The sequence below is a fragment of the Cupressus sempervirens genome, chromosome 8 (genome assembly GCF_028749045.1).
Source record: "Cupressus sempervirens isolate cs-2001-9-10 chromosome 8, ASM2874904v1, whole genome shotgun sequence".
NCBI classification, from domain to species: domain Eukaryota; kingdom Viridiplantae; phylum Streptophyta; class Pinopsida; order Cupressales; family Cupressaceae; genus Cupressus; species Cupressus sempervirens.
This window is the reverse complement of record NC_143125.1, coordinates 338381928-338405213: the sequence shown is the minus strand read 5'-3', so window position 1 is coordinate 338405213 and position 23286 is coordinate 338381928.

Sequence of the window (23286 nt, the reverse complement as noted above, 5' to 3'; positions counted from 1 at the left end):
CATGTTTTTTTATGCGATTCCTTCTATATAAACATATATGCTTTGTGTAGAATGATGTTGTGAGTGCAATAATACAAATCTCAAAAAAATATTACATCAATATGTTTGAGAGATATCCCCAGGGCTTATATGCTAAACCCAGACATCTAGAACATTCTGGGTATGGGCATCAAGAGAAGCTAACTCTTCAGAAGAAGAGGCATATAGAACAATAGACATTTACTTTGTTTCGACATTTCAATAGAATTGAGAATATTTAACAATGATACAAGAACATGAATCTCAATAGATCTCAATAGGGTAGCAAAGCCAAGCCTAACTAATACCATGTATCATGATGCAATAAAAAGCTAAGTAGAACTCCAAATCTAATCTAGACGAGATAAGCTATAGTGAAAAATTAATCACATTGAAAAACTTCTAATATGTCTAGCTAAGTTGTTTATTAAATGTTTTATTTAATTTTTTACCCTCTATATTTTTTTTTTATGATTTATTTATTTCATTAACCTAGATATTTTTATTTTATGCAAGTGTTTTATTTTCCCTTAAAAAGAGATTCACATATATGTCCAAATGAATGTGAGTGTGTGTAAATTGTAAGGATGAAAATTAAATAATTTTTCATCTCTAATTTGGCCATAGTTTGATATGTGTGTCTCAAATAATTCAGACACCTTGTCTATGCTTCCATAGTTTGCAGTTCTGACTACCAGAGAAGTTCCAAGTACAACATCACAAAATTCATTTATTCTTGTACTTTAATGGATATCTATAACCTATTCCAAAGCTCCCACTTCAGCATATGCAAGCAGTATGCTGGTAAAGGTTGTGGAATTTTCCTTTGAATATTTCTAGAGGCTTTTTGTCAAATCTAATTTATGCATATCCTAAAAATCATTTTAAGCAATGATAGCATTTCTTTGAGGCATCGAATCAAAAAGATGACATACCTTATGTATGCTTTTAGGGCTATCCATGCCCTTTTCCAAAATTCCCATTTTGGCACAGGTAAGTAGAATGCTAGCAAGGGTTGAAAATTCATTACACCTACTAGCTGAATTTTCTAAAATATAAAAGTATGCATGCATATGTCCATGCATCTTTCTGTATTTTCAACAAATCCATGTTGTTCATATTCTTCAATCATGGCTTACCATGAGACCACAATTTTTTCAGGTTTTTTGTAAAATAGTTCACATACCTTGTCTATGCTCCACATTTTACATGTTTCCTTCACTTGGTACAAATTATCTATTGGATGAATGACATAGTGTTTTTTAAAGTAAGTCAATTAAGGATGAAAATATACCTAAGGTCATTTTTCATGCATATGAAGGCTATAATAAATTTCTTATGTTTTTTTTTTCAATGCAACACATTTGTATATCTTATATTTGTTACATTGGTGAGGTTTTACTCAGTATCTATTCTCTCATTTATTTTTTATTATTTTTCCTTTTGTTGTTGTCAAAAGCTCAGTAAAATCTTGAATAGTTTTGTAATTCAAAGTTGTGTGGTTTTGTAGTTGACTAGGCTTTTTATGCTATTCTATAGAGCTTGGTTTCAAAAAAGTTCATCAACAGATGGTAAGAAGGCATTTTTTCCATTTATTGCATTGCACTTTGAAACCTATTGTTCTATAGACCATTTCATTTGTTTCAAATCTCAGTTCTAATAAGGGTTGGGGCTTTGTTAATCAATGTTGAAATGTGTACTAGATGATTATGTGGGATTGAAATGTTGAACACAATTTTGCAGTGTGGTTCTATTTCCAATTGCAATAACTTTCTATATCACCTGGTGGTTTATTCAGTTTGTTGATGGTTTCTTTAAACTAGTATGTGTAAGGTTGGGACTAAACATATTTGGTATGCTTCTCAAATTCCTCTTCCCTAATTTTAGTTTTCAAGCCTGGACTTAATGAACAAATTTGTTGCAAGTAATTTTGTATTGATTTTGATATGTTATGTGCTTTGTGATTGCAATATAAATGTGTGTGGGTAGATACAGTTTCATCAATATACATATCTGTTAACATCTATTTACAATTTTTGTTCAGCTAGATGAGATATTGCTTGCAATGAACTCCTTGATGCACTTCTCATCTACACACTATAGGAGTTGAAGATTAGCCCAACACACTTCATGATCACCTGCAAGAACACAAGAAATCCAAGAAATGATCTTGCTTGGTATCATGATCTATTTCAATATAGTGTTCAACGGAATGTGTCCATTTTATCTATTTTGATTTCTATTTATTTGGTGTTTATTATTTGTGATCTGGGTTTCATCATGACAACATTGATGAGTGTATCATGATTAGTCTCTAGCTTTGTGGTAAACATATGTGAAAACCATGAGAGGTGCAAAATATGTTTTTCATTGTGATAGACTATTTCTAAGTCATCTGTGTTGTTTCTTGCTATTGTCAAGCAGTCTTTGTTTTCCTTGAGACCATGAACAAAATTATCTACCATTTTTCCAATTCCTGATTGGTGCAAATATACCTACTTTTACATTGGAGTTTCTTGATTGATTGCTCTTCAACTTCTTCCATGTATGATGCAGATTGATATCTTAGCTACTAGTGAAAATAGTTCTAAATGACAATTTATCCATATTTGTGATTCTCTAATATGAGTACTTTCCTTCATCTAGGAATGATTGCTCAATACTAGATTTCATGTTGAGGATCCTTTTCCATTTGATCATGGATAATCTTGTGATGGTTATTGCTTTAAAGTTTACATGATGACTAGTTTGAAGATGTCATGCTGACTATCCTTTTCAATGGTTTATCCAAACAACATAAAGTGTCTGATGCTGATGAAAATGAAGATGTATAGAATGTACACCATCCTTCTTGAAGGGGATCATCAAATGGAATTAACCCTTATTCTTCTTAATACAATTAGGGAAACCATCTTATTTTTAAGACTTCACGAAATTCCACATCTTATTCTTCTACTAACATATATGTATCGATACTTTTAATTATTCTAACTTCTACTGCTATTGTTGTTCAAGGACTACCACCCCTTGATCACAAAGTGCGCAATTTCTTTAGTATTATTTGTTTAAGTACGGGGACATCACAGACTCTGCAAGTCCAAGGCAAGTAATCCATTGAGATACATTGCTCAAAGTGTTTCTACAATTAAATTAGAGAATAAAGTAGATAGAAATATTCATATGTTATGATGAGGCTTTTGAAATTACAAGCATGACTAGTTCCCCTTGTGACTAGTTCCCCTTGTGACAATGTCCATCTTCCCAGAGCACACATAGATCACATCTAATTCATATTTCCTTTTATATCTTACTAAAGAGCATATATTTCCTCGAGAAAAACATTGCTATACATTAATATGTTTCAAAATTTTAGTCATCTTCATTAGTTGATGCATTAATCACATTAATAATTGCTATCAGGATTAGTCAGGGCATGCTACTGATAACACCTAAGTAACTTTCACCTTGTGACATCTCTTTGAGGCATTTTGCAAATAATTAAGATATGTTTTCTATAACTCCACATTTTGAAAACATCTACGCCTTCTAAAAATTATAGGATCATTTTAGTTACATTTGAAAACATTAATCAACAATTTTCATATGTGTAGATATAAACATTAACTACAACATGTCCAATTTATTTGCAGATATGTTTTCCTGTGAAGAAAGAGCATGCCTAACAATATGAACCAAGAAAAAAAAAATGATACAATGGCTGCATTGTGGGCTCAGTTATGAGGAAAACTTGATAAATATTATTGTCCTTGCAAAAAGTGTAAGGGCTTAAAGAATCAAATAATTCTAATCACAACAGCCCAGAGTCATTATAGGCAACATGGTCACGTTAAAGGGGGCAACGATTTTCGTCCATTATTGAATGTGGATTTCCTACTGGAGGAACATGGAGGTGTGAATATCCAAGCTCAAGATAATACTCCCATGGAAGAAGATGATAATGTGCCAGAGGAAATGATTGAAGAAGATGGTATTGGGGCAGGTGATGAAGAGGCTTACAATGATGGTACTAGAAAATCTAATAATGATGATGAAGATTGTCTTGATATACCTTTACTTGAGAAGGCACACGAGCCCTTATATGAAGGCTCCCAAACAACTCTACTCTCGACTATAGTGTTGTTGGTGAACTTAAAGGTTATGAATGGTATATACAATGTAGCAATGTCATGTATGCTAAGGTATGCCATTTTTGTCATCTTCAATGTTAGCATACAATTAATATTCATTATATTAACAATGCATATTTTTTTTGATTAAGTAAAAATATGTTTTAAAGAACCTAAAACCTTACAACATCAGAGTTCTAGAAAGTACCCAGAGAAAAGAACAACAAAGAGAAGACACCAAAAACAACATGAAACAGACCTTAGACAAAAAAAAAGAGGTCACAAAAGATAGTGTTGGAAAAGAGAAAAGGTACAAAAACTTACCAACTAAAGAGTATTAATCAAATTCATAGCCTAGTCGACCAGAGAATGCATGGTTTCAGCAGTAACTTTCACCTCATCTTTCATAGTGGTTTCCTTAATCTTCTTTGAATGGGTCTAAGTACACTTACTAGGTCCTTGAGAATCTTCCCCTAAGGGAAAATCTTGGCCTTTATCTACCTCATTATTCTTCAATAAATTAGTCAAATTATCCACCAGTTGTTTAAGTTTTTTATCCATGTTACCCAACCTAGTTTCAAGTTTTGACACCTTCCTCTAGATACTGCTAATGTCCTTGTCCATAACCCTTTGCTTAGCTTCCATCAAAAGGATCTTATGCATTAGATTTTTCACTTCTTCCACATTTTCTATGACCTTCAAAAGCCTATCAATGTGTCGTCCTAAGGTTCTTTCCCCTTTGGCCATTTTGTTCAATTGTTTCATTTCCTTGTTCAACAATAGCATTTTATGCTTGACGATGCCAATGTCATTTTGGATAGAGCCAAGGTTACCAAAAAGGCCTCTAGAGGACCCTAGCCTATTGCCAACAAAATCACCCCCATTAGATTTAGACCCCTATTCACCATCATTAGCATAGTCAAAATCTTCATTCATCTGATTAACATTTTTATTATCCTCTTGCCGCATAGACTTCCTTCTCCTCTCCAAGCATTGAGCTAGGGGCTCATCATCAGAATGAGGAGAAGCCCTCTCATCATGATAGCCCTTGCCCTTTCCTTTGCTACCTCCCCTATTTTTGATATGTTCTCTGACAATTTTTTTGACATAATTACTTTCCCTCTCTTGATCAGAATCCTCCTTCTCAACATTATTTTTCTTTTTTTAAGTGCTACCACTTGAAGCTTTTTTTGGGCCAACCAAACCCCTTTGGCCTCATCTTGTGTATCAGAGTCATAGCCCTTTTCCTAAATGCTCCCTTCAGTATCTTGATCACCCCCTTTAAGGTATCTGGGTTTCAAGATTTTTTTTTGATTTGAACACATTCATAATCAAAACCATTAAACCTTCATGGCAGACATGTTCTCTAGTCGGGTCACGCTGGATGGCTTGGGCAGAAATGGAAAGAGATTGCAATAGATAGGAAGGAAAATTCACCCTAATATCATGTCGAAAATGGTTTGCTAACACAAAGTCATAACCATACAATTTTGTATATCTACCATCCAAAGTTAAATATTCCATAATAAAAAAGAACAAAAACCACCACAGATGAGACATAGAAGCTAGGTTAAAATAAGAATTACCTATCTTAACTAGATGATTTCTTTCCTATTCAATCTCAACAAAGTCATCAATCACCTTATTTGAGATCTTCCTTTCCCTATAAAAATTCATCCCATCCAAATCCAAACCAGTAACCTCTGTAATGATCTCTTCCATGACCTCCATCCTCTAGTTCCTGACCAACACCAAGCCATCCTTCCAAGATTAAACAAACTAGTGCATGATAGTAGTGTTGTTACCTTTAAGTCTCTCCATGCAATCGGTAAAATTTCCATGCCTAAGGATGTCCCAAACCTCTGGTTTATTCTTCCATTCCACATAGCTAGGTAGTTTGACTCATTTCCTCTTCCCCCTCATAATCTCTATAACAAATGCACTGGTTTGCTCACATTGAAAACCCTCAAACACTCTATGATCACCACTACCAAAGCACAGATAGAGAGAAGAAACCCATAATCTGTGCACTCTGCCCACATTTCTTAAAAAAATGCATATTTTTTGTTGTAGGTTGATTAGTGAGTTTTTGTTACCACCATCAAACATTTTGCCTCATTCATACGAGAATTATCTAACATTATGGATCAGATTGGAATGAAGTATCAGACAATATATGCATGTCCCAATGATCACATTATATATCATAAACAACATGAATTTGCAATAGAATTCCCTAATTTTCATATTAGTAGATATCAATTAGATCAACTAACACAAAAGGTGCCTCACAAGGTTCTTCGATACATTCCCGTTATTCCATGTCTTCAATGATTATTTAGGTGCACTAGCTTGGCACAATTTATGGATTACCATGCATGCAATAGAAATCAAGATGATATTATGTGAATGTCTGTCGATGGTTCTCCATTTAAAGAGATAGAAGAAACATGGTCACACTTTAAAGAAGAACCTTGTAATCTGAAGCTTTCATTGGCAGCAGATGGTGTCAATCCATATGGAGATATGAGATCTATTTACTCAATGTGGCCTATTTTTTTTATTAATAATAACATTCCTCCTTGGATGTCCATAAAGAGAGAGCACATAATGTTGTCAATAATTGTGCTAGGTATTTTTTCATTTTATAGTTATCTAAATTAATTTATAAATAGTGCATGAAAATGGTCATAATAATTATGTAATGTTTATGTTCATTCAATTACTAGGTAAGTACCAAGTCAAAGATATGAACGTGTATATTGAGCCCCTAATTGATGAGTTTTTTAAGTTATGGAATGGCGTCACTATGTATGACATCTCTAGACCGATAAGATATCGACAATTTCAATTCCATGCAATGCTTGTATGGACAATACATGATGCCCCTGGGCTAACTCATTTTTAGAGTATGTTATATTGTTAAGATCACATATTTTTGGTCTATTATAGTGCTTACACATTACTATCATATTCTTAAGTTGCACATGATAATTGTACATGATCTTTTAGGTCTTCAAACAAAGGGAAAATTTGCATGACCAATTTTTGGTCTGAAGATGAAATCTTGTCATTCGAGAAGTTTAGGAAAGCAAGTGTTTGATGAGTTTAGGCACTTTCTCCATAATAATCATAGGTATCAAATTACTAAAAAACATCTTTTCAATGGGCAAGAAGAGACATCATCAAGGCCATGAAGAATGACACCTCATCTATGGAAGTTGGAATATGATCGACTAAATCATCGAGATAATGTCCAATTTGTCATCCAAAATTTAAAATTTGTGTTTTGATATTGTCTTATATTTACTAATGCTATAATTGATTCTTGTGAAGGTCATCAAGGCATCAATGACCAACTTCCTAGAGGAATGAAAAGTTATCCTACTCAATTTAGTAGGTTACCATACTACAAGGATCTCCCAATCATGCATTTGTTTGATGCTATGCATATTGGAAAGAATGTAACAGAGACACTATGGAAAATTTTGGATGGAAGGCGTGATAGAGAACAAATTGCCAAAAAATTTACTGACATTCATGAATCTAATCATGCACTAAAAGCTTTCATTGAACCAAATAGCAATGGAGACCACATAAACACAAGTACCCTTCCTTGGTTATCAACGGACAGAAAAGTGATGCATTAAAATAAGTCATAAAAAAAAAAAAAAAAATTTCAACAAGATTTGTTGCAAATATAAGCACTCTTCTATCAAAGAAAGGTGATTTTGGGCCAGGGTTGAAAACACATTATTGACATACCTTCGTCAAAATAATTCATGTTCTCTATTTATAGTATATGTAAAATTGAATGTACTACCTATTGCATTATTTAATAATATATTGAAATGATCATTTTTTAATGATTGTAGTACATCCTACCTCTATCCCTTCCACACTAGTTTGACAATAGTATTAAACAAGATATATATGATCTTGGAAAATACATGAGGTTAGAAGTGTTTTTTCTTAGATTTATAGCTTTTTATCTGAAATCTATTGTATAATTTTATTTCAAATCTCATTTTTGTGTTTTTGTGTGTTGAATCTCTTTTAGGTGGTTATCATCTAAAGAAATTGATAAAAAAGATATAAAATATTGTCCACAGCTTATGTGTGAAATGCAAAAGTGTTTACCCCCAACCTTTTTCAATGCTCAAGAACACTACCTCATACATCAAATTGAGGAGATTGAATTGTGTGGACCTGTACAAACTAGATCAATGTGGATGGTTGAGAGGCACTTGAAATTTATGAAGGGCTTGGTTCGACAAAGAGCAAATCCTGAGGGTTCTATAATAAAGGTATATATGGTATACCAGACCATAGTGTACATTAGTGAATATCTTCCAAAGTTTGCAGGAGATATCCATGTAGATCACATTTGGGATCCCAACTCTAATGACAAATTCGAAGGGGAGTACCTAATAGGAAAAGGTAGATTGAGGAGGGTGAGAGGTAATTATAAGTTTTTTTTTTGTAGTTTAATAATTCTTATTCATCATCAATATGTATAAGTTGTTTCTAACTGGTGTGATTGTCTTCTTTATAGGTTGTCATGAGTGCGATGCACTACATTTGTATATTGCAAAAAATCTTGATTGGATGACAGTATGGATTGAACAGTCTCAAGAAAATGGTTGTTCATTAACATGGGATGGTGTTGCATTGTTGGTTAAAGAAGCTCATCATAATGGAGATCCCAATGTTGTGCCAGTGGTACTTGATCTAATACATGGCTTAAGAGATACAAAGGTGCACATAATATTACTAATCATGAGATATAATTTTAATATCAACTCACAAATTGATGCAAATAATATTGACATATTTGAATATTTGTAGGTCAAACACCACAAAGCTATGTACTACCATGGCTATAAATTTTGCATTAAAAAGTTAGACAAAACAAAGAAAACATGTAATTCTGGGATAAGTGTTATCTTTTCAGTCACCAATATTTCATCTAGAACTGACATACATCCTCAACAATCTGAAAATTGATACTATGGCATTTTGGATGATATACTTGAGTGTGACTTTAATTCATTCAAAATAGTTCTGTTTGTCATCAAATGGTTCAGGTTAGGACTGAATTGAAATGATCCTAATAGGATTGTTATTAAACATGATAGTGGATTTACTATTATTAATACAAGGTCATTTGAGCCAATCGGAGATGAGCCCTATGTTCTTCCAAGCCAATGCAAGCAAGTGTTTTAATTTAGTGTTCCACACAAGCCAAGTTGGTAATTTTTTTTTAGACATGACCCAAGAGGAAGGTTGGTAAAGTATAATGTGATGGAAGAAGAAGATATTAAAGAAGCACAAGATGAAGTAAATGATTATCAAGAATGACAGTTACCCAATGCTGAAGAAGAAGAAGATGGTGATGATTTTGGTCATGCTAATGATGATGATGATGCTAATGACAATCATGATCATGGTGATGAAGATGGTGATGATGGTGATGATGATGATGGTGATGAAGATAATGATGATGGCGATGAAGATGGTGGTGGTGACAATGATGATCAAAGTGACAAGTACGATGATGGTGATGATGATGATGATGACATGGATGAAGATCATGATGATCAATGAAATATCGAGGTAGGATCAATGCCAACTATGACGGGCTCATGTATGACCAAATTTTTCTTTCCAAACCATACATGCAGATATAAACATTAAGTAGAACATATCAAATATTTTTTTAGATATACACATTAGTTACACCAAATTTTTGGCTAAATTAAGACAAATGATTTACATATACAATCTAATTTATTGTTAATATTTTTTTTTTGGTAAGTCTATTACTTTAATTTTGCTACTGATTTCTAAGACTTACTAATTTTTTTCACAGGGCGACATAGATGCACCGTCTCAGACACCTTCAATGGAGGTAAACATTAATTATTGTAAATTTTAATGTTAATATAGAAAAAAATGTCATATTATTATTTATTTATTTTTTATGGCTTTGGAGTTATTTTGATGAAATTTTACTAATATTTGATCCCACAAATGATAGGAGAAATCTAGAATGACCACTCATCAAATGCAATCTAAAATATGGGCATGATTTCTACATGACATCGCCCTTAGTGTTGACCCTGTGTTCATCACCCAGAAAATTAAACAAATATACATTGATGAACTTGTTAACATTATCATTAAGGGTCATATAAGTGAGGAGAAAGAGGCACTGAGAAAAGAATTGGATCGTAGAATCCAATTTTTGAAGGTAAGCAATAATTCAACTACAGCAATAATAGAAGTTCAATAGATGTTAATATTTTATAGTATCTTATGGATCATGATCTCTAATTTTATGTGTTCTTGTATAGACATATGTGCTAGTTGTGACATCATATGGTGAACATGGTGAGGGTTTTTGTGCACAACCTTCGTGCAAGTAACACTTTCTTTGTTTGTTTTCATTGACATTATAACACTTACCTTGTTTTTTGTGGACACTTCTAGCTAGTATCCCATTTGATCTTTATCCATTGCAAATGTCTTTGCTAACAATATTGTATTCTTTAGCTCATGATGAAGTGTAGACTCCTCCTTCGGTTGCTAGTCCAATATTGCCTTGTACATTGTCGACAACAAGGACCATGCAAACATCCTCATCTATGCCCACTAGAACTGGTAAAACTTTGTTTTGCTATATTTTGTAATGTGCTATATTTTGTAATGTATTTCTACAAGTTGATGAATAGCAAAGTAACATATCAATACTTAAATGAAGTCTACAAAAGCCTGCATACACACAAACACATGCATACACATAGCACACATACATACATAGATACATATATATATACCCACACATAGAGAGACATGGAGACAGATAGAGAGGTATTTCTACAAGTTGATGAACATCAAACTAGCACATTAGTGCTTAAATGATGTCTACGAAAGCACGCATGCCAACCACATTCCAAAAAGACATTATTTGTTTGCACTTCATGTCCAATACCACACTGTACCAAAGTATGGCTAATGCACCTTTATTTTCTTTTTCAACTAAATAATGATGGACTCCAATAATATCAAGAATTTTGAAGTCTAAAACCTTTCTAAAAAGTAAGATCATAAATCCAAATTATTGTTGTGTTAACTATTATATCATCAACTGTGAATCTAAATCACAATTTTTACTTATGTTTTACTACAGTCTGTTGATCTCACCACTATAATGATTGATGTTATTTCTGTTGTAATGCTACTACCTATCATGATATATTTAATGCTTCTTTTATTAGGCCATCATGTCATACTGCTATAACAATGTTTTCATGATATAGTCAAGAAATTTCTCTTAGCCTACTGTTATTTTTCAGCAATTCCACAATAATGTACTTTTTTTTACAATTCTTCTCATGTGAATAAAGTAATTAACTCTCTGAGCAATGCTAATACTACCTATCTATTATTTTCATCAAAAACATCATGTCAAGTCCATAACCATTCCTAGATCTAAAAATTGAAGAGTTTTTGCAAACAACTGTGACAAATAATTGTTATATATCTTGTTCTTTTACAATGTTTGTAGGCCCCAACCTATTAGAGGCACCAAATCCTAAGTGTATGTGTGCCAACTCACTAGAAGTAGCAACTCCAACAATTTCTAGGCACCAACCCCTCAAAGCAAAGAACCAACTTCATTTAAGTCTAAAATTTCACCTTGACAATGTTGCTATCTTTAGCAGATGATGGACATTATAATCTATTTAAAACTTATATCTTCTTCTTGCATTTTGCTTCTTCAATGATCTTATCAAATCCACCTTTTATAATCTTTGTTAATATATGTTCCTTTTTATATTTGCTTCATATAAATCTACCTTGTTTGCACTTATCCTTTTCCCAAATCAGCACTTGTTATCCTCCAATTCCTACCCTTATTATCCTTTCAAATGTGCACTTATCCCTCTTATAAGTCTGTCATAGACATTATAAATCTGCATATAATATCTCGTGTTAGTTTATATGATATATCTTTATCATACACATGATGGTACAAGGCACCCTAGAAAAGGGTATGTGGAGAGGTTCATTTGGTTTAATGATCTAGGAAGATCAAATTTGAATGTAACTGGACCAATGGTCCATTTTTGTAATTGATATTTTGAAGACTAAACTATAAAGGCATGTATTGAAGTTAAGGGCATTGCAACATTAACATGCACCTTGGAGGCTATTGAAAGGTCAATTTTTTGGGGGATCTAAAGGCCTATAAGGTCTTAAAAAAATGTAATATAGCCTCTTAGGCCAATGAAAAGTTGTGAAAGCACTAAACGTGCTCAAAAGTTCTTAAAAGTTACAATTTTCCATATTGGCAATTTAGGCCTAGTAAAGCTTGTAAGGGTTTTAGGTGTCTTTGGAAGGGTTAATGAAGTTATAAAACCTTTTAAAAGGTAAGTTAAATATATTAAAGCATATATGATTGTAAGTTGTTGAAGTTGACACTTTGTGTCAACTTAGACAACAAATTTTAGTTTATAACTAACTAGTAACAGTCAGATAATTGATTGTTACAGTTAGATAGTAGTGGTTTTTTATTGTTGTTTGGTTATTTAGAAGGGATTTTTTGAGTGTTTGGGGGAGAATTAGAGTTGGTGTGGTGAGACAAGGCATTGTGAAAAAAAATTAATCAATAAAATAATCATATTCTCTGCAATTCAGTCTATGTCCCATGGACCAGTGATGGAACAATGAGTTCCTATGATGTATCAAATGAATTTTGACTAATATTTAATGTGAGAACATTTTATTACTATTTTTTTCTTTTCCACGCATTCTTTTCATTTTCATTGCAGGTTGAGTAAGGAATAACAGACTGGTGCATTCAAACCAGTGATTGGTTAGGCACAATCAATTGTACTCATTTTGAAGTTTCCAATGTAGATTCTCTCCTACCACCTATAGTCACTATTATTGGTGGGAGAGAATGAGGTTGTGATAATTTATTTTTACTATATTAACCAAATGCAAGAGAGTGGGAAAACATGGTGTAAGTGCAGTGTTGGATGGTAATTGTTGATGGAGCTTTAGCCCGAATTAGACATCAGTCTAATAGACATTGGATCATTTCATGTTTAAAGATGTTTAGGGGGTGAATCCTTCATGTTGGGACATAAATTGAAGTGTCTATGCAATTAGTTTGGCCTGGAGTGGTTTGGAATAGTCTTTTTGATCAAACCCTCATGGTATGTCCCTAAAATCAAGGGTTTAGTTCCTAGGAAAATGAGTATGGGATAAAGTCACAAAAACCTAAGAATATATGGTTTTGAAAAATTAAGAAAGAATATTTCATCCTTTGGAGTCATAGGGATGAATGGAGATGTGGGTTGTTTTGTAAATGTGAGGAATTAGGCTTAGTGTGGATATGCTAGGGGTATTGGATCTTGGGTATGGTCCATAGGAGTTGGTATTGAAACTTAGGGAGGATTTTTAGATCCCAAAAGGGTATCTAAAACACATTTGATTTTCCTTGGTGGTTTGGAATAGTTGGAGGAAAACCCAAATTAGTGACTGGTGAGGGCTATTAGCTTTAAAGGCTAGATGTGAGTGTTGGGTAAGAGATTAGTGGTCCAAAATGAAGGAATGGATGGAACATGGTTGTTAAGCCATAAGAAGATTTTTCATGAAGTAAGAATGAAGGTTGAGGCCTTGGAAGAAGTTATGGTGTTTGGGAAGCATTAAGTGCACTTGGGCAGCTTAGAAGAGGAAGTTCTTGAGGGGACATTGGAAGTGAGGAGTGTTGCAAAGTTGATTAGATGTTGTTGTCTAATATGAAGAAGATGGATACCACTCACCAGCTCTGCATCACATGATACAGACATGTTCCATTTCACCTACTCTCATTATGTCTACTCTTTACTCAGATATTTCTCATTGCACACACGACACATGTACTTCTATTCTATATCTTCCTCATTCTATATGATGATATATTGTATAACTTACACACTTTTCCTCTCTTAATGATTTTCAATTATCTTTTATACCTTCATGTCTTCATGTAGAAAAAAATTTGTTTGAAATGGACGTAGCCTTTCAGTTTTATCACCTTTCCTTTAATCGCACTTGTTTTTTAAACACATATTAATATATCTCAAAACACATTTAATTATGCTCCTTTAGTTATGAATCACGCCTTTTAAAAAAAAATCATTATTTTCCTCTTTGAAATAATAAAATATTGCTCCTTTCTACAAATCATTGTCCTCAAACAAACTCTATAATTATTGTATCTTTTCTCTTAACAACTTGTCTACAACACACTCTAATAATTTGTTTCAATTTGTTGACTGATAGTCTTACTGATGCAATGTGATTGTTGTTCATTTTGAATTAACTCAATTTGAATATCCAGCGCTAAGATACTTTTGCTAGCTTATAGATATATAATCCAAATGTCAAGTCTGTTAGTAAATTAAAGTCTTTTATAAAGTCAACCATATTAGATTAAGTTGGCCATGACCAATTTGAAACATTATTCTACTTGGTCAACATTATAATTTACATTTGTTTCTAGGCAGAAAATTAATTGGTCATATTAACAAAGTGTGAATGGTAGTGTCTCTCTATCTTTCATTTCATTTGGTGTCTGTTTTAATTGTCATGATGTTTCAGTTGATAGAGCAACAAAGAGTAGTACTTCTAAAGCTGATCCATTTCCTGGAGTAGTTCATGTGATTAGTATTGGTTCATATGAAGGGACATTGTTTTAGATTACGGTAAAAGAAGGTTTTGAAGGGACCCCGAAACCCTTTAACAAAAAATAGAAAGATAAAGCAATACAGCCCAACCAGGAAAAAACTTGCAACAAACTGAAGAAAAAAATCAAAATCAGGTTTTATAGGGACCTGAAACTACTAGAAAAGTCCAAGAACAAACTAACCCAAGTTTTACAGGGACCTAGAACCACAAATAGTCTAAACTATAAAAAAACCAGAAACCAAGACCAGAGACCCCAACCAGGGACCAAAACCAGACAGGCACGAAACCAGAGAACCCACCCCAGAGCCACTATTGCAACTCTAGGACCATTTTAACTACTTCCTTGCCAATAGCAGTAGTCTCTTGAGTGGAAACAGCATCCATAGTAGCAATAACTTTCATAGCACTCTTCCTGGAGCTCTGCCTTGTTCTTTTTCTCGGACCCTCAGCCGAAATGATATCTTCATTTGCCCTTTTGCCCAAGTTAGTAGCGGCTGCCCAAATACTCGAGGTGACCTATTCTATTTTCATGCTACTCTCCTTGATTAGAATGGTGAGGTTCTACTCATAGTTATTAAGTTTGTTAGGGATGTCTCCCATCTGTCCTTCCATATGACTAAGTTTAACATTGATAGTATCCAAGTTATGTTGCAGAATTTCCACCTTTTTCTTCAAACCCATTATTTCGTTGTAGATCCAAGAATCAACCTTGAGACTGGTGTTAGCTTTCTCCTTAGCAGAATGCAAGAAGGTAAGCATGGTGTCCCTTTGTATATCGTCGCAATCATCTTCAGCAGTCTCATGTGGGGGGGGGGAGATATAGTCATTGATATCCTCCATATTCATTTGATCCTCCTTTCAACCCTCGGCATGGTCCTCAGGATGAGCAAAGTCCTTCCTTTTTTCTTCCTCTATCCTCTTAACAGGAGAAGCAGTAATAGTTGTATGGTCCTCCTTATTCTTCTCAGTAGGATTCCCGACATTGTTATCTTCCACATTATTACCCCCACTAGAAATAACTTGGTTACACTCATTATTAGATTTACTCTGTTCAAAATTACCTTCACTTTTGTTTTCCTCTTTTCCTTTTTCATTATTATCTTTAGTTTTTGAATACCTGTCCAAATTGGAACTTAACTCTCTAGTTTCAGTATCATCCTCATCCTTAGGTTTCCAATTCTCACAGCTTTCTGAATTCTCAGTCTCAGAATCCTCATCCTCAAGAACTTGAGAGGCAGAGGGTTTCAAATTTGGGGCATTTTCTTTCCCTTTGACAGAGTCACCCTTCTTACCCTTAATGGGCTCTTTCTTCTTGTCCTTAGAGGGAGTAGAGGCAATGTGCTTGTTTTTACAATATCCCTCAATAAGAAGGATCAAACCTTCATGAAGAATGGGTCTGGATTCCTTTTTATTATGGGCTTCTAAACTATTAAGTAAAGAAAACCACAAAAAGAAGGGGAAAGAAATTCTATCTTTATATCTGAAATGATTTAAAAAAACAAAATGACATTTATGAACTCTTTTATTTCTTCCATCAAGTATGAAATACTCACGGATGTAACAAAGAACATCCCTCCAAATCTCCTTTATCTGGTTCGCATCAAAGAAATCACCGTTCTTTTCTAATAGCTTCTCCTCTTCTTCCATTTTTGGAAATTTTTTGTAGGCAGCATTTGAAATACTAGTTTGCTTGGTGAATTTTATGCCCACCGTAGGAAGCCCTGTGATCTCAGCAATAAACTCCTCCGTAAGTTTCACAGTCACACCATGCAGAGTGACTTTTTCATTGGACCAATTCTTAAAGAAAGCCGTAGTGATGTGTGGCTTAAAACCATTAAGTCGCTCCATGTAACGAGTCACATTTCCTTTCTACAAAATTTTCCAAACATCTTTGCGAGCCTTCCATGCCTCACAGTTTTTTGGTTCTTGTTTGCATGGCTCACCTCCCATCAGTAGAGAATAATAAACACATTCAAACCAGAAAAACTAGATGCAAAGAATGAGAGGGTTAGAAAGAAATCTATTTTTCTTCCCACCAAAAGAAACACCTTTGTTCAGAGAAACGTGTGAACACCACGTCGCATTCATTTGAGTGTACTTCATAGGGGAAGAAAATCTGGCAATAATTTTATCACTCCACGAAATCATTAACTTTCCAATCTTTTCATATCTTACCCACCTTCGCATGAATAACTTCATAATGAGTAATTGCTTTGAGATCAACTTGATTAGATAGTTCATCGGTCCACCTCACCATTTGCCCCATTAGGACAGCATATTTGGCAACCCAGTCAGCAACACCATTGGCCTCCTGAAAGGTATGAGATATGACAACTTTTTCAAATTTTTGAGTAAGGTATTTAATCTCCTTGATAGTGGCCTCTATCAACCATGAGATAGCACTTTTATTATTAAGGATATTAATAATATTTAAAGAGTCACCTTCCAACCATAATTTTGGATATCCCAAATCCACTGCAATTTTCATAGTATAAAGGGCCTTCGTAGCTTCAGCAATGTGACTATTAGTTTGACCTATAGGGATAGCAATAGCATCTTTAACTATTCCCATATGATCTCTCAACACACCTCCACAACCCACACTCCTCGGATTTCCCTTAGCAGCACCATCAAAGTTTCCTTTTATCCAACCATTTGGAGGGGAGCTCCGGTGACATTCAATCTTGGGTTATCAGTTTGAGTCTTAGAGTTTTCAGGAAACATAGGGTTATCAATAGGAAAGGATTGATCAAAAATTTTCAGAGATCTGAAATTCTCCTTACAAGCTCTAATAATATTCTGACCAATCACCCATCTAGGAACCTCTCTGTTTCTAAAAATTCTATTATTCCTTTCTTTCCAAATACCCCAGCAAAGATGAGGCAGAGTAATTTTCCATAGAAATTGAACGTCAAAATTCTTGGATGAGCATTTCTAGCTTTTAAAAGAAGATTCCACATTGTTATGATGAACCCAAGTCAAGTTCCAATACCTTAGGATCTCGGTCGAAACCATCTGGGAATAAGAGCAGTTCAGAAATAGGTGATCTCTATCTTCAAAACCATTCTTACATAAAATACACCTATTCACCAAATTTATACCTCTTTTCTGCAAGTTATCAAGGGTCATAATTTTATTTTGAAGCAGGACCCAAAAGAAGAAATTAATTTTAGGAATGAGACCCTTAATCCAAGCCTGAGACCACAAAGGATGATTTTCCTTCTCCTTTGAAGCAAAGAGAGAAGAAACCTTGTATTGCCCACTAGGATCAGCATGCCAAATAATCTCATCCTCAAAAGAAGGGTGGAGAGAAACAACATTGAGAGATAATTGGATGTGATAGAAACTTTGATCAATGTCCTTCAAGTTAACCCAAGAATCATTCTGCCAATAATGACTAACAAGAGTGCCATATCTCTGCTTGTGTAAGTCAACTTGATTTAGATCTTGAACATCTTCAATTAGGGGATGATCCTTAAGCCAGATATCTTCCCAAAAACTCACCCTAGACCCATTGCCAATTTTCCAAGAGCACCCTTCTCCAAGAATTTTCTTAGTACCCTGCACAGCTCCCCAAATTGAGGAGGGATGAATAACATCAGTAGAGGAGAAGAAATCAAGAAGAGAAGCAGAATTAGAGAGGTACTTATGCTTTCAAATGGTACTCCACTCTTTCTTCTCATGGAACACACGCCATCCTTGTTTAGCTAGAAGAGCTTGATTCATGCTTCTAATTTTTCGGATACCCAGACCACCTTCCTTGACCGGTTTACAAACATGATCCCGGGAAATTAAAGGTATTCTCTTTTTTTCCTCTAAACCAGTCCATAAAAAATCCCTTTGAATTTTATCAATAGCCTCAACAAATTTAGTGGGGATTTTGAAGAGACTTAAGGCAAAAGTAGGAATACTTTGGAGAGAAGCTCTAAGAAGAATTAATTTACCAGCCTGACTTAAAAGATTCCCTTTCCAACCTGCCAACTTCTTGCTGAATTTGTTAATGAGGTCTTCCCAAAAGGAGTTCAGAACCTTCAAACCTAAAGGAAGACCCAGATAGGAAGAAGGGAGAAAACCAATCGAACATCCAAGGATTTTGGAAATTTTATGTTGTCTAAGAAAGGGGATATTGAGAAAAAACATAGCACTTTTATTCCAGTTAACCAGTTGACCAGAAGCAGAGGAATAAAGATTTAAAGCTTGCTTCAAATTTTTGGCTTCCTTGACTTCAGATTTCCCCATAAAAATGGTATCATCAACAAATTGGCCATGAGAACAAATAAGAGGATGGGAAGAGGGTTGCAAACCCTTGATGACTCCTCTACACACAAGATCCCCAATGTACCTCCCCAAGCAATCAGCCATAATAACAAAAAGGTTAGGGGAAAGAGGGTCCCCTTGTCTCAATCCCCGAGAGGGATTAAAAAAAAGAGAAGAGCTACCATTAACCAGGACAGCAATAGAAGAAGAAGAAATTAACTGATGAATCAATCTAACAACCTTCTTATCAAAGCCAAAGGCAAGCAAAATATTAGAGAGGAAAGACCAATCAACTCTATCATAGGCCTTAGCAATGTCCACTTTCATTACAAATCCTTGATTGTTAGAACAAGATAAGGAATGAATATTCTCATGAGCCGAAATAACAGAATTGATGATTGTCTACCTGGAGTGAAGCCATTTTGTTGGTCAAAAATGAGCAAAGGGGTCACCAGAAGCAGTCTTGAAGTAAGAACTTTGGAGATAATTTTATATAGAGAATTACAAAGACTGATCGGCCTAAATTGGTCAGGCGAGTCAGCTCCAATTTTCTTAGGGATCAGGCACAAGAAGGTGGAGTTAACTTCCTTCAGCATTTGTTTTGCCCCAAAGAATTCCTTCATCGCATCACAAACATCTTTTCCAACAAGTTTCCAAAATTTTTGAAAGAAAAACATGGGAAAACCATCAGGACATTGTTGTTGAACAAGAAAACTATGTTTCCATTAAAAGAAAAAAAGCTTCCAAGTGCTTTAAAATTGTTATTATTTAAAGTGCAAATTTAGTTTACTTTTACATTACTCATTTTGGAGTGATAAACGCTTTATGTTTTTGTAGGTAATAATGCTTTCTTTGATCATCTTTTTCATATGACATTGAGACTATTTGGACCCAACATACGTAAAAGGTACATAGTTTCGTATCATTGCTACATAATTTTTATTTTCTTCCATTTATTTTAATATATTAAAGTTATTGATCTAACAATATTTTTTTTTTAAAAGGCAGAATTTTCAAGCTGTGGAATCAAAAAATTAGTTGATTGCATCTTTTGAGGAGACATTTGGAAAAATCATTTTTGACACTGGCCTACTTCTCAAAAGAGTAGCAAAGCATATAAAGACTGTAAGGGATCAATATAGAAGGGCTCTTAAGGATAACCCAAAGTATGACCATCCTCCTATGAATCCATTGATGGAGTGGAATAAAATAATAGAAGATGCAAAGGAGAAAAGGCTATGTCAAGATAGAGTAAATGAAGCAGCACAAGGCAAAAAAAAGGTATGTCATGATAGTATTAAGTACATTGTAATCATGCACTAATTATTGATATTTGTAAATATATAATCTAAGATGTTTGAAATTGTTCATAGATTGTAGGACACATCCGTGGTTACAAAAGTGAGACTAGAATGTGTAGGGATTTGCAAGACACATATGTGCCAGGACACATTTGTTTGAAACATAATTAGAATGTGCAGGGATTTGAATCCCAACAATCTACTGGTGGACCAAGAAAGGGGTTTGATCAAAATTATAGATCTTGGGCTCAGAATAACATTCACTATTCCTATCAAGAAATATACCCATCAAGTGGGACAATTTTTTTAAAATTTTAACCTAATTTCAAATTCTCTTTTCTTCTTACCCAGCTGATAACTATTTAAGATTAATTAGAATTGAAGCAATAAAGGCCACTGTATGTTATCTCAAATTTCAATCTAGATGGTAGAGATGAAGAGATCATTTTGTACTTTAGGGTCTATATGAAATTACTAAAAAAAAAACAAAGACATGGACACCATGGCTTTAACTTAGGGTAACATGAATCTCAATCTAGATGCCAAAGGTAATGAGCCCATACTAAAATTTATGGACTATATATAAACTTATTAAACTAAGAACCAATGCCTTGGTACCACAATTTTAGGGCTCATTTAAGTTAATTTATTTTTTAGTTGGACTTTGATGCATAGATTTTTTTTTCAACTACATATTTTAGTAATGTTTGTTAATTACTTTAGCTACATTATCAATAGTTGCATAATACCATAAAATAATGTTCATAGGTTCTAGGGAATTCTGTTATGTTCAAATCAACTTGAGCTATTATTTGACATAGTTTTGATAGCTTGCTTCTTGCTATAGATTATGACCCTTTGGTATAGGGCTCCTGAGGTGCTTTTGGGAGACACCCTTTACTCAATAGCTATGGACATGTGGTCTGTTGGTTGCATAGTTGGTAAACTTTTTGCAATCTACTACTTTAATTTAACAATTGTACATATTTATACTTCTCTTAAGAATTTTTATCTTCTATCCCTTTATATGCTATTGCTCCTAAATTATATATTTCACTTCAATTTTATGATTCATGGATATTTGAAATTGGTTCTTAATTATGTAGCTGAAATGTCTCGAATGAAGCCTTTGTTTATGGGAGATTCAAAAATAAGCCAACTCCTTAGCATTTTTAGGTAAGAGCAATTTTCCAATCAACTAATTAAAACATAGTATTTTTCAAAGAGAGATGATTTCTACTACAACCCCATTTTATCCCATGAGTGATATGATTATCATGGTTCATCTTAACAACTGTGGTTCATTTTATCCCAATCACTAATTTGGATTTTTCTCCAATATTTCCCAAACAACTAGGGAAACTAGAACCTGATTAAGATACCCTTTTAGGATCTATACATCCTCCCTAAGTTTCAATATCAACTCTTTTGGACCATACCCAAGATCCAATACCCCTAGTGACACTAAACAAGGCCTACTTCTCTCCCATTTTCAAAGCAACTCATAGGTCCACTTATCCTCTTATCCCAAAACATTTCAATAGTCTTTCTAGGGCTCATAAAACAAGATATTTTGAAATCTCCAAGGTTCTATTAGCCATCCAATTCATTTTCCGCCAAACCCTTGGTTCTAGGGTCACTAAACTAGGGCCTGTTCAATGAGACCTCTAACAAAATCACCAAAACAAAAGGACTACACCAACACTTCATAAATGTCCTCCCCATACATATTCCTTCACCAAATATCATTATCCTTGAAGGAAAGCCCGTTCATGTTGACTGGTGCTCACACAGGCTCTTTCACAATCAGCAAATAAACACTCAACACTGCTTCTCCACCAAGATTCTCTATTCTCTTGTAGAAAAAAAAAATATACAAGTATGTACAATATTGTGGAAATACTCCACCAATCACATAGATCATAGAGGGTGGAAGAGTTTCCACATTGTAGAAAACTTCAAATCTAAACCCGATTGTGCTCTGCCAATCACCATCTTACAAACACTAGCTTGATTATTTGAACCTAAAAACTATGAAATAAGGAAGAAAATGTGTAAAAAGAATAGGACACAACTTCCTTAAGATTCCTACATCATGATCAATCAAGAGCCAAACTCAACTATCATTTCAAAGGTATTGGTTATGACTATACCCAAGGAACAATGGCTAGTTAATAGAGAAAAAACTTGTTTTTATTGAATCTATTACATGTCTTATTATTCCAAATACCAACTCTCCATTGCCTCTAAAAATTGACCACCTTTCACTAAATAGCCAAACAAGGCTAGTAACCATTGTTGTCTAATTGTAACAGTTAGTTATCTAACTATTACCAGTTAGTTATAAACTAAAATTTGTTGTCTAAGTTGACACAAAGTGTCAACTTTGACAACTTACAATCATATATGCCTTCAATAATTTGACTAACCTTTTCAAAGGTTTTATAACTTCACTAACCCTTCCAAAGACACCAAAACCCCTTACAAACCTTACTAGACCTAAATTGCCAACATGGCAAAGTACAACTTTTGAGCACTTTTAGTGCTTTTACAATATTTGATGGCTTTTAGAGACCATATCACATTGGTCCAATACCATATAGGTCTTTAAATCCCATATCTAGGCTAGGATCAACAAAATGACCCTTAATAACCCCTTAGGTGCATTTTAATCTTTCAATACCATTTACCTCTATTACATTGCCTTTATAGTTTTAAGCTTCATTACATCAAAACATCAAATACAAATATGGATCTTAGATCTGATTAAATTTAAGTCTTAATCTTTCAATATCACTTTGATCTTCATGAGTCTAAATGACTCTCCTCTCATGCTCTTG